The sequence below is a fragment of the Salvelinus fontinalis genome, chromosome 4, assembly GCF_029448725.1.
Source record: "Salvelinus fontinalis isolate EN_2023a chromosome 4, ASM2944872v1, whole genome shotgun sequence".
In the NCBI taxonomy this organism is placed as follows: Eukaryota; Metazoa; Chordata; class Actinopteri; order Salmoniformes; family Salmonidae; genus Salvelinus; species Salvelinus fontinalis.
Window position 1 is genome coordinate 82553058 of NC_074668.1, and position 12630 is coordinate 82565687.

Here is a 12630-nt window from a genome sequence, read left to right on the forward strand (position 1 = left end):
TATTACAATTATTACATTAGTATAGTTATTACATTATTACATTAGTATAGTTATTACATTATTATTGTTATTACATTATAGTTATTGTATTATTAAGGTTATTGCATTATTAAATTGCATTATTATAGTTTTTACATTATGATTGTGGTTATTATTTAAGTTTTTACATTATTCTAGTTACATTACATTATAGAGTTATTACATTATTGTAGATATTACATTATTCTAGTTTACATTGTTCTAGATATTATATTATTCTAGTTTTTACATGATTCTAGTTATTACATTATTCTAGATATTACATTATTCTAGTTATTACATTATAGAGTTATTACATTATTCTAGATATTACATTATTGTAGATATTGCTTTATTCTAGTTTTTACATTATTCTAGATATTACATTATTCTAGTTTTTACATTATTCTAGTTTTTACCTTATTTTAGTGTTTACATTATTCTAGTTATTACATTATTCTAGATATGACATTATTCTAGTGTTTACCATATTTTAGTGTTTACATTATTCTAGTTATTACATGATTCTAGATATTACATTATTGTAGATATTACTTTATTCTAGTTTTTACATTATTCTAGATATTACATTATTCTATTTTTTACATTGTTCTAGATATTACATTCTTTTTTTTACATTATTCTAGATATTACATTATTCTAGATATTACATTATTCTAGTTATTACATTATTTTAGTGTTTACATTATTCCAGTTATTACATTTTAGATGTATTACATTATTCTAGTTATTACAGAGACATACAGACAAAGGACCCACACGTTTTGGATTATTAAAAGAGTGAGAGATTGGATTACATTTCTTGATTAATGTTATGTGGCCACTGGCCCTGCTATATCTCTGAATTCAAAGTAATATTAAATAGAGTGGAGGCTAGTGTTAATTAGCGAGTGGCCAAGCAGCCAGAGGAAGCAGTGTTGTGGTTATCTGGGCTGAGCAGAGACAGTACAGAGGGGCCCTAGGTCATATCTCTACTGGAGAGCTGCTCTGGAGATCACACTCTGGCTGCTACTCTACAGAGACAGAGAGACAGAGACCGAGAGAGAGACAGAGAGAGACAGAGAGAGAGAGAGAGAGAGACAGAGAGAGACAGAGAGAGAGAGAGACAGAGAGAGACAGAGAGAGACAGTACAGAGGGGCCCTAGGTCATATCTCTACTGGAGAGCTGCTCTGGAGATCACACTCTGGCTGCTACTCTACAGAGACAGAGAGACAGAGACCGAGAGAGAGAGACAGAGAGACAGAGAGACACAGAGAGAGACAGAGAGAGAGAGAGAGAGAGAGAGAGAGACAGAGAGACAGAGAGACACAGAGAGAGACAGAGAGAGAGAGAGAGACAGAGAGAGACAGAGAGAGACAGAGAGACACAGAGAGAGATTGACAGAGACAGAGAGAGAGCGCGAGAGAGCGAGAGAGAGAGGGAGAGAGAGAGAGAGAGAGAGACAGAGAGACACAGAGAGAGACAGAGAGACACAGAGAGAGACAGAGAGAGAGACAGAGAGACACAGAGAGAGACAGAGAGAGAGAGAACTTCTCAATCATAAGACATCAAAGCCAAAGGAACTGCATACTAGTGTAGAAACCTACCCCAAAATAATTTGACAACAACAAATTAAATCTATTTTAGACAACTTCCTGGACAAAATGTTTCACTGTAATAGTGAAGGTGTAAACGTGGCAGTAGAAAACCTAAACAGTATATTTGACCTCTCAGCTTCCCTATCAAATCTATTTAAAAAAAAAATGTAAGCAGACAACCTAATAAAATTAACAACAATGACAAATGGTTTGACGAAGAATGCAAAAACCAAAGAAAGAAATTGAGAAAACTATCCAACCAAAAACATAGAGACCCATAAAACCTGAACCTTCACTATGGTGAATCACTAAAACAATATAACATTACAATACGGAAAAATAATGAACAGCATGAATGTTATTACTGGTATGTTACTGGTGACTGGGTCTCTATGTGATGTTATTACTGGTATGTTACTGGGTCTCTGTGAATGTTATTACTGGTATGCTACTGGTGACTGGGTCTTTATGTGAATGTTATTACTGGTATGTTACTGGGTCTCTATGTGATGTTATTACTGGTATGTTACTGGGTCTCTATGTGAATGTTATTACTGGTATGTTACTGGGTCTCTATGTGAATGTTATTACTGGTATGTTACTGGTATGTTACTGGGTCTCTATGTTATTACTGGTATGTTACTGGTGACTGGGTCTCTATGTGATGTTATTACTGGTATGTTACTGGGTCTCTATGTGATGTTATTACTGGTATGTTAGTTAGTGCTAAATACGGCTGCTAGAATCCTGACTAGAACCAAGAAATTTGATCATATTACTCCAGTGCTAGCTTCCCTACACTGGCTTCCCGTTAAGGCAAGGGCTGATTTCAAGGTTTTACTGTTAACCTATAAAGCGTTACATGGGCTTGCTCCTACCTATCTTTCCGAGTTGGTCCTGCCGTACATACCTACACGTACGCTACGGTCACAAGACGCAGGCCTCCTAATTGTCCCTAAAATTTCTAAGCAAACAGCTGGAGGCAGGGCTTTCTCCTATAGATCTCCATTTTTATGGAACAGTCTGCCTACCCATGTGAGAGACGCAGACTCGGTCTCAACCTTTAAGTCTTTACTGAAGACTTATCTCTTCAGTAGGTCATATGATTGAGTGTAGTCTGGCCCAGGAGTGTGAAGGTGAACGGAAAGGCTCTGGAGCAACGAACCGCCCTTGCTGTCTCTCCAGGGCCGGTTCCCCTCTCTCCACTGGGATTCTCTGCCTCTAACCCTGTTACTGGGGCTGAGTCACTGGCTTGCTGGTGCTCTTTCATGCCGTCCCTAGGAGGGGTGCGTCACTTGAGTGGGTTGAGTTACTGACGTGAACTTCCTGTCTGGGTTGGCGCCCCCCCTTGGTTGTGCTGTGGTGGAGACCTTTGTGGGCTATACTCGGCCTTGTCTCAGGATTGTAAGTTGGTGGTTGAGGATATCCCTCTAGTGGTGTGGGGGCTGTGCTTTGGCAGAGTGGGTGGGGTTATATCCTTCCTGTTTGGCCCTGTCCGGGGGTTTCTTCGGATGGGGCCACAGTGTCTCCTGACCGCTCCTGTCTCAGCCTCCAGTATTTATGCTGCAGTAGTTTATGTGTCGGGGGGCTAGGGTCAGTTGGTTATACCTGGAGTACTTCTCCTGTCTTATCCAGTGTCCTGTGTGAATTTAAGTATGCTCTCTCTAATTCTCTCGTTCTCTCTTTCTCTCTGAGAACCTGAGCCCTAGGACCATACGTCAGGACTACCGGGCATGCTGACACCTTGCTGTCCCCAGTCCGCCCGGCCTTGCTGCTATTCCAGTTTCAACTGTTTCTGCCTGCGGTTATGGAACCCCTACCTGTCCCAGACCTGCTGTTTTCAACTCTTAATGATCGGCTATGAAAAGCCAACTGAGATTTATTCCTGATTATTATTTGACCATGCTTGTCATTTATGAACATTTTGAAAATCTTGGCTCTCTCTAATTTTCTCCTTCTCTCTTTCTTTCTCTCGGAGGACCTGGGCCCTAGGACCATGCGTCGGGACTGCCGCCCGTGGTGACTCCTTGCTGTCCCCAGTCCGCCTGGCCTTGCTGCTATTCCAGTTTCAGCTGTTCTGCCTGCGGTTATGGAACCGCCACCTGTCCCAGACCTGTTGTTTTTCAACTCTTAATGATCAGCTATGAAAAGCCAACTGAAAATTATTCATGATTATTATTTGACCATGCTTGTCACTTATGAACAGTTTTGAACATCTTGGCATAGTTCTGTTATAATCTCCACCCGGCACAGCCAGAAGAGGACTGGCCACCCCTCATAGCCTGGTTCCTCTCTAGGTTTCTTCCTAGGTTTTGGCCTTTCTAGGGAGTTTTTCCTAGCCACCGTGCTTCTACACCTGCATTCTAGCTGTTTGGGGTTTTAGGCTGGGTTTCTGTACAGCACTTCGAGATATTATCTGATGTACGAAGGGCTATATATATATCTATGTAAATGTTATTACTGGTATGTTACTGGGTCTCTATGTGATGTTATTACTGGTATGTTACTGGGTCTCTATGTGATGTTATTACTGGTATGTTACTGGGTCTCTATGTGATGTTATTACTGGTATGTTACTGGGTCTCTATGTGAATGTTATTACTGGTATGTTACTGGGTCTCTATGTGAATGTTATTACTGGTATGCTACTGGTGACTGGGTCTCTATGTGATGTTATTACTGGTATGTTACTGGGTCTCTATGTGATGTTATTACTGGTATGTTACTGGGTCTCTATGTGATGTTATTACTGGTATGTTACTGGGTCTCTATGTGAATGTTATTACTGGTATGTTACTGGGTCTCTATGTGAATGTTATTACTGGTATGTTACTGGTGACTGGGTCTCTATGTGAATGTTATTACTGGTATGTTACTGGGTCTCTATGTGATGTTATTACTGGTATGTTACTGGGTCTCTATGTGATGTTATTACTGGTATGTTACTGGGTCTCTATGTGAATGTTATTACTGGTATGTTACTGGGTCTCTATGTGAATGTTATTACTGGTATGTTACTGGTGACTGGATCTCTATGTGAATGTTATTACTGGTATGTTACTGGGTCTCTATGTGATGTTATTACTGGTATGTTACTGGGTCTCTATGTGATGTTATTACTGGTATGTTACTGGGTCTCTATGTGAATGTTATTACTGGTATGTTACTGGGTCTCTATGTGAATGTTATTACTGGTATGTTACTGGGTCTCTATGTGAATGTTATTACTGGTATGTTACTGGGTCTCTATGTGATGTTATTACTGGTATGTTACTGGGTCTCTATGTGAATGTTATTACTGGTATGTTACTGGGTCTCTATGTGATGTTATTACTGGTATGTTACTGGTTCTCTATGTGAATGTTATTACTGGTATGTTACTGGTATGTTACTGGGTCTCTATGTGAATGTTATTACTGGTATGTTACTGGGTCTCTATGTGATGTTATTACTGGTATGTTACTGGGTCTCTATGTGAATGTTATTACTGGTATGTTACTGGGTCTCTATGTGATGTTATTACTGGTATGTTACTGGGTCTCTATGTGATGTTATTACTGGTATGTTACTGGGTCTCTATGTGATGTTATTACTGGTATGTTACTGGGTCTCTATGTGATGTTATTACTGGTATGTTACTGGGTCTCTATGTGATGTTATTACTGGTATGTTACTGGGTCTCTATGTGATGTTATTACTGGTATGTTACTGGGTCTCTATGTGATGTTATTACTGGTATGTTACTGGGTCTCTATGTGATGTTATTACTGGTATGTTACTGGTGACTGGGTCTCTATGTGATGTTATTACTGGTATGTTACTGGGTCTCTATGTGATGTTATTACTGGTATGTTACTGGGTCTCTATGTGATGTTATTACTGGTATGTTACTGGTGACTGGGTCTCTATGTGATGTTATTACTGGTATGTTACTGGGTCTCTATGTGAATGTTATTACTGGTATGCTACTGGGTCTCTATGTGATGTTATTACTGGTATGTTACTGGGTCTCTATGTGAATGTTATTACTGGTATGTTACTGGGTCTCTATGTGATGTTATTACTGGTATGTTACTGGTGACTGGGTCTCTATGTGATGTTATTACTGGTATGTTACTGGGTCTCTATGTTATTACTGGTATGTGACTGGGTCTCTATGTTATTACTGGTATGTGACTGGGTCTCTATGTGATGTTATTACTGGTATGTTACTGGGTCTCTATGTGATGTTATTACTGGTATGTTACTGGGTCTCTATGTGAATGTTATTACTGGTATGTTACTGGGTCTCTATGTGATGTTATTACTGGTATGTTACTGGGTCTCTATGTTATGTTATTACTGGTATGTTACTGGGTCTCTATGTGATGTTATTACTGGTATGTTACTGGGTCTCTATGTTATTACTGGTATGTTACTGGTGACTGGGTCTCTATGTTATTGCTGGTATGTTACTGGTGACTGGGTCTCTATGTTATTGCTGGTATGTTACTGGTGACTGGGTCTCTATGTTATTACTGGTATGTTACTGGTGACTGGGTGTACAGTGCGCTGCCCCCTGAAGGAAGGACTACCCTAGAACACAATGACCGGTCACACTCTCCAACTGAACCTAGAGTCATTGGACTCAACAACGAGCCTTTGGGTTATACTGTGTGTCTGTACTGCAGTCGGCTGTGCTTAATACGTCACATCGATAAGTGTTTATGTCCGAGGATTATTCAGAAGGTGACATTTAAGGAGAGGTCGTGGATAGTTTACAAATGTCCTGATTCAAGGTCCACATGAACAGATCTCAAACCTCCACAAAGTTGAAATTGACAACGTTCTTGCGTCTCTTTCATAATATGAGACCACTCTGTACGGTATGTACAGTACCTTGACTCTGTGAACTTATGAGGTCTCAACACAGCTTCGGTATGTTGTTGTTGTTGTGTGCCTCCAACACCAATTAGTCTCCAGTAACCTCAGAGGCACACTGACGACATAACCAACCAACTGCAACAACTGTCAGTCATTCAGCATCCTGAGGAGAAACCAACTGTCAGTCATTCAGCATCCTGAGGAGAAACCAACTGTCAGTCATTCAGCATCCTGAGGAGAAACCAACTGTCAGTCATTCAGCATCCTGAGGAGAAACCAACTGTCAGTCATTCAGCATCCTGAGGAGAAACCAAGTGTAACAACTGTCAGTCATTCAGCATCCTGAGGAGAAACCAACTGTCAGTCATTCAGCATCCTGAGGAGAAACCAACTGCAGTCATTCAGCATCCTGAGGAGAAACCAACTGTCAGTCATTCAGCATCCTGAGGAGAAACCAACTGTCAGTCATTCAGCATCCTGAGGAGAAACCAAGTGTAACAACTGTCAGTCATTCAGCATCCTGAGGAGAAACCAACTGTCAGTCATTCAGCATCCCGAGGACAAACCAACTGTCAGTCATTCAGCATCCTGAGGAGAAACCAACTGTCAGTCATTCAGCATCCTGAGGAGAAACCAACTGTCAGTCATTCAGCATCCTGAGGAGAAACCAACTGTCAGTCATTCAGCATCCTGAGGAGAAACCAACTGTCAGTCATTCAGCATCCTGAGGAGAAACCAACTGTCAGTCATTCAGCATCCTGAGGAGAAACCAACTGTCAGTCATTCAGCATCCTGAGGAGAAACCAACTGTCAGTCATTCAGCATCCTGAGGAGAAACCAACTGTAACAACTGTCAGTCATTCAGCATCCTGAGGAGAAACCAACTGTCAGTCATTCAGCATCCTGAGGAGAAACCAACTGTCAGTCATTCAGCAACCTGAGGAGAAACCAACTGTCAGTCATTCAGCATCCTGAGGAGAAACCAACTGTCAGTCATTCAGCATCCTGAGGAGAAACCAACTGTCAGTCATTCAGCATCCTGAGGAGAAACCAACTGTCAGTCATTCAGCATCCTGAGGAGAAACCAACTGTAACAACTGTCAGTCATTCAGCATCCTGAGGAGAACCCAACTGTCAGTCATTCAGCATCCTGAGGAGAAACCAACTGTCAGTCATTCAGCATCCTGAGGAGAAACCAACTGTCAGTCATTCAGCATCCTGAGGAGAAACCAACTGTCAGTCATTCAGCATCCTGAGGAGAAACCAACTTTCAGTCACTCAGCATCCTGAGGAGAAACCAGCTGTCAGTCATTCAGCATTCTGAGGAGAAACCAACTGTCAGTCATTCAGCATCCTGAGGAGAAACCAACTGTCAGTCATTCAGCATCCTGAGGAGAAACCAACTGTCAGTCATTCAGCATCCTGAGGAGAAACCAACTGTCAGTCATTCAGCATCCTGAGGCGAACCCAACTGTCAGTCATTCAGCATCCTGAGGAGAAACCAACTGTCAGTCATTCAGCATCCTGAGGAGAAACCAACTGTAACAACTGTCAGTCATTCATCATCCTGAGGAGAAACCAACTGTAACAACTGTCAGTTATTCAGCATCCTGAGGAGAAACCAACTGTCAGTCATTCAGCATCCTGAGGAGAAACCAACTGTCAGTCATTCAGCATCCTGGGGAGAAACCAACTGTCAGTCATTCAGCATCCTGAGGAGAAACCAACTGTCAGTCATTCAGCATCCTGAGGAGAAACCAACTGTCAGTCATTCAGCATCCTGAGGAGAAACCAACTGTCAGTCATTCAGCATCCTGAGGAGAAACCAACTGTCAGTCATTCAGCATCCTGAGGAGAAACCAACTGTCAGTCATTCAGCATCCTGAGGAGAAACCAACTGTCAGTCATTCAGCATCCTGAGGAGAAACCAACTGTCAGTCATTCAGCATCCTGAGGAGAAACCAACTGTAACAACTGTCAGTCATTCAGCATCCTGAGGAGAAACCAACTGTCAGTCATTCAGCATCCTGAGGAGAAACCAACTGTCAGTCATTCAGCAACCTGAGGAGAAACCAACTGTCAGTCATTCAGCATCCTGAGGAGAAACCAACTGTCAGTCATTCAGCATCCTGAGGAGAAACCAACTGTCAGTCATTCAGCATCCTGAGGAGAAACCAACTGTCAGTCATTCAGCATCCTGAGGAGAAACCAACTGTAACAACTGTCAGTCATTCAGCATCCTGAGGAGAACCCAACTGTCAGTCATTCAGCATCCTGAGGAGAAACCAACTGTCAGTCATTCAGCATCCTGAGGAGAAACCAACTGTCAGTCATTCAGCATCCTGAGGAGAAACCAACTGTCAGTCATTCAGCATCCTGAGGAGAAACCAACTGTCAGTCATTCAGCATCCTGAGGAGAAACCAGCTGTCAGTCATTCAGCATTCTGAGGAGAAACCAACTGTCAGTCATTCAGCATCCTGAGGAGAAACCAACTGTCAGTCATTCAGCATCCTGAGGAGAAACCAACTGTCAGTCATTCAGCATCCTGAGGAGAAACCAACTGTCAGTCATTCAGCATCCTGAGGAGAAACCAACTGTCAGTCATTCAGCATCCTGAGGAGAAACCAACTGTCAGTCATTCAGCATCCTGAGGAGAAACCAACTGTAACAACTGTCAGTCATTCATCATCCTGAGGAGAAACCAACTGTAACAACTGTCAGTTATTCAGCATCCTGAGGAGAAACCAACTGTCAGTCATTCAGCATCCTGAGGAGAAACCAACTGTCAGTCATTCAGCATCCTGGGGAGAAACCAACTGTCAGTCATTCAGCATCCTGAGGAGAAACCAACTGTCAGTCATTCAGCATCCTGAGGAGAAACCAACTGTCAGTCATTCAGCATCCTGAGGAGAAACCAACTGTCAGTCATTCAGCATCCTGAGGAGAAACCAACTGTAACAACTGTCAGTCATTCATCATCCTGAGGAGAAACCAACTGTAACAACTGTCAGTTATTCAGCATCCTGAGGAGAAACCAACTGTCAGTCATTCAGCATCCTGAGGAGAAACCAACTGTCAGTCATTCAGCATCCTGGGGAGAAACCAACTGTCAGTCATTCAGCATCCTGAGGAGAAACCAACTGTCAGTCATTCAGCATCCTGAGGAGAAACCAACTGTCAGTCATTCAGCATGCTGAGGAGAAACCAACTGCAGTGCTTTACAGACTACTACTCAGCTGATTTAACTGAGGAGAAACCAGACTACTACTCAGCTGATTTAACTGAGGAGAAACCAGACTACTACTCAGCTGATTTAACTGAGGAGAAACCAGACTACTACTCAGCTGATTTAACTGAGGAGAAACCAGACTACTACTCAGCTGATTTAACTGAGGCCTAGAGACTTCAGACAGAAGCCAAATAAAGAGTTGGCTTTGGGTTTATTGTTGAAGTGAATGAATGTACTCAACTCAACGTGCTATTTGGAGTGTCTTGGGAAAAGAGTCAGAAAGCACGCTGGCTGATCAAAGATAGTAACCAGGCGTGAAAACACGTTGCTGCTTAGTTTCGCCTCACGGAGTCAAAGGAGATGTTTAGTCATATTTATTGTTATTGTTACAGAAATTAGGGATTTACAGCTAATTAGGGATTGGTATGGGTTGTAGGGTTTCATAATATTGTTTACAAATCAGAAAAATACATCAAATATTGATTAATTCCCCATAAATCACATGTTGAAAAGTGGTGGTAGAATAATGTAAGGAAATGGCAATAGCCAGTATAGAGAATGCATACGCAGGTTAAACATCATCTAATAGGAAAACATATTTTATACATGCAACACTGATGTAAAATACAGTAAGAACAGTAAGAACAGTAAAATACAGTAAGAACAGTAAGTACAGTAAAATACAGTAAGAACAGTAAGTACAGTAAAATACAGTAAGAACAGTAAGTACAGTAAGAACAGTAAAATACAGTAAGAACAGTAAAATACAGTAAGAACAGTAAGAACAGTAAAATACTGTAAGAACAGTAAAATACAGTAAGAACAGTAAGAACAGTAAAATACAGTAAGAACAGTAAAATACAGTAAGAACAGTAAAATACAGTAAGAACAGTAAAATACAGTAAGAACAGTAAAATACTGTAAGAACAGTAAAATACAGTAAGAACAGTAAGAAAAGTAAAATACAGTAAGAACAGTAAAATACAGTAAGAACAGTAAGAACAGTAAAATACAGTAAGAACAGTAAAATACAGTAAGAACAGTAAGAACAGTAAAATACAGTAAGAACAGTAAGTACAGTAAGAACACAAACGGGTTCATTCTTCTCTCTTATATTTCCCGCCATAGACAACCACTATACTGTAAACAGATTTATAAAAAGCTAGCTAACATACAAAAGTATCATTAAAAAACCCTTAATGTCTATGACCTTTCACTGAGAAAAGACCATCACTTCATAGAAAAATACTCAGCTAACTGGATTTAAATGGTGCTTGGTTGTTGACTTCAGGAAGTGGAATGGAGGAATAGTGGGGTTTTGATTGGTTGTTGACTTCAGGAAGTGGAATGAAGGAATAGTGGTGTTTTGATTGGTTGTTGACTTCAGGAAGTGTTACTCCTCTTCCTGGTCTGTAGTCTTGTCTTCCTGGTCTCTTCTTCGTTGTCGCTGTCACAGCTCCTCTGAAAACACAACCAGTATTGTCTATTTCTAGGAGGTACAACTCTGTTTCTCTGTAATGACTCCAGTAATAGATAGTCAACAGAACAGCTGTTAGGTAGGCTGTCATCTCTGTACTCCAGAGTGGACCGTGGTTAAACACAATGACACGTTCAGTATGTTGCTTAGTTACTGTGGATTCTAGGTATGAATGGGTAGATCCGTGGGAATGACTTTCTGTATCTTGTTGCGATGACAACGCAACAATATTTGTGTTTGCGTAACCGAGGGCAACAACACAACAGCACATCACTTCTTGACCCATCACTAACAAGTTTACACACATGTCCCATGTACTGGCTGAGAGATCAGTGGCATCAGCAGCATTACATGGTTTAATTAGACATAGATTGTGCAATATTAATTAACGACTGTGCAATACAATGGCCATGTTCTGTTATAATCTCCACCCGGCACAGCCAGAAGCGGACTGGCCACCTCTAAGAGCCTGGTTCCTCTCTAGGTTTCTTCCTAGGGTCCTGCCTTTCTAGGGAATTTTTCCTAGCCACCGTGCTTCTACATCTGCATTGCTTGCTGTTTGGGGTTTTAGGCTGGGTTTCTGTACAGCACTTTGTGACATCAGCTGATGTAAAAGGGCTTAATAAATACATTTGATTGATTGATTGATTGATGATTCATTAGACAGACTGTGTAATATTAATGGGTTAGTTAGACTGTGTAGTATTAATGGGTTAGTTAGACTGTGTAATATTAATGGGTTAGTTAGACTGTGTAATATTAATGGGTTAGTTAGACTGTGTAATATTAATGGGTTAGTTAGACTGTGTAGTATTAATGGGTTAGTTAGACTGTGTAATATTAATGGGTTAGACTGTGTAATATTAATGGGTTAGTTAGACTGTGTAATATTAATGGGTTAGTTAGACTGTGTAGTATTAATGGGTTAGTTAGACTGTGTAGTATTAATGGGTTAGTTAGACTGTGTAATATTAATGGGTTAGTTAGACTGTGTAGTATTAATGGGTTAGTTAGACTGTGTAGTATTAATGGGTTAGTTAGACTGTGTAATATTAATGGGTTAGTTAGACTGTGTAATATTAATGGGTTAGTTAGACTGTGTAATATTAATGGGTTAGTTAGACTGTGTAATATTAATGGGTTAGTTAGACTGTGTAATATTAATGGGTTAGTTAGACTGTGTAATATTAATGGGTTAGTTAGACTGAGTAGTATTAATGGGTTAGTTAGACTGTGTAATATTAATGGGTTAGATAGACTGTGTAATAATAATGGGTTAGTTAGACTGTGTAATATTAATGGGTTAGTTAGACAGCGTAGTATTAATGGGTTAGTTAGACTGTGTAGTATTAATGAGTTAATTAGACAGACTGTGTGTGTGTGTGTGTGTGTGTGTGTGTGTGTGTGTGTGTGTGTGTGTGTGTGTGTGTGTGTGTGTGTGTG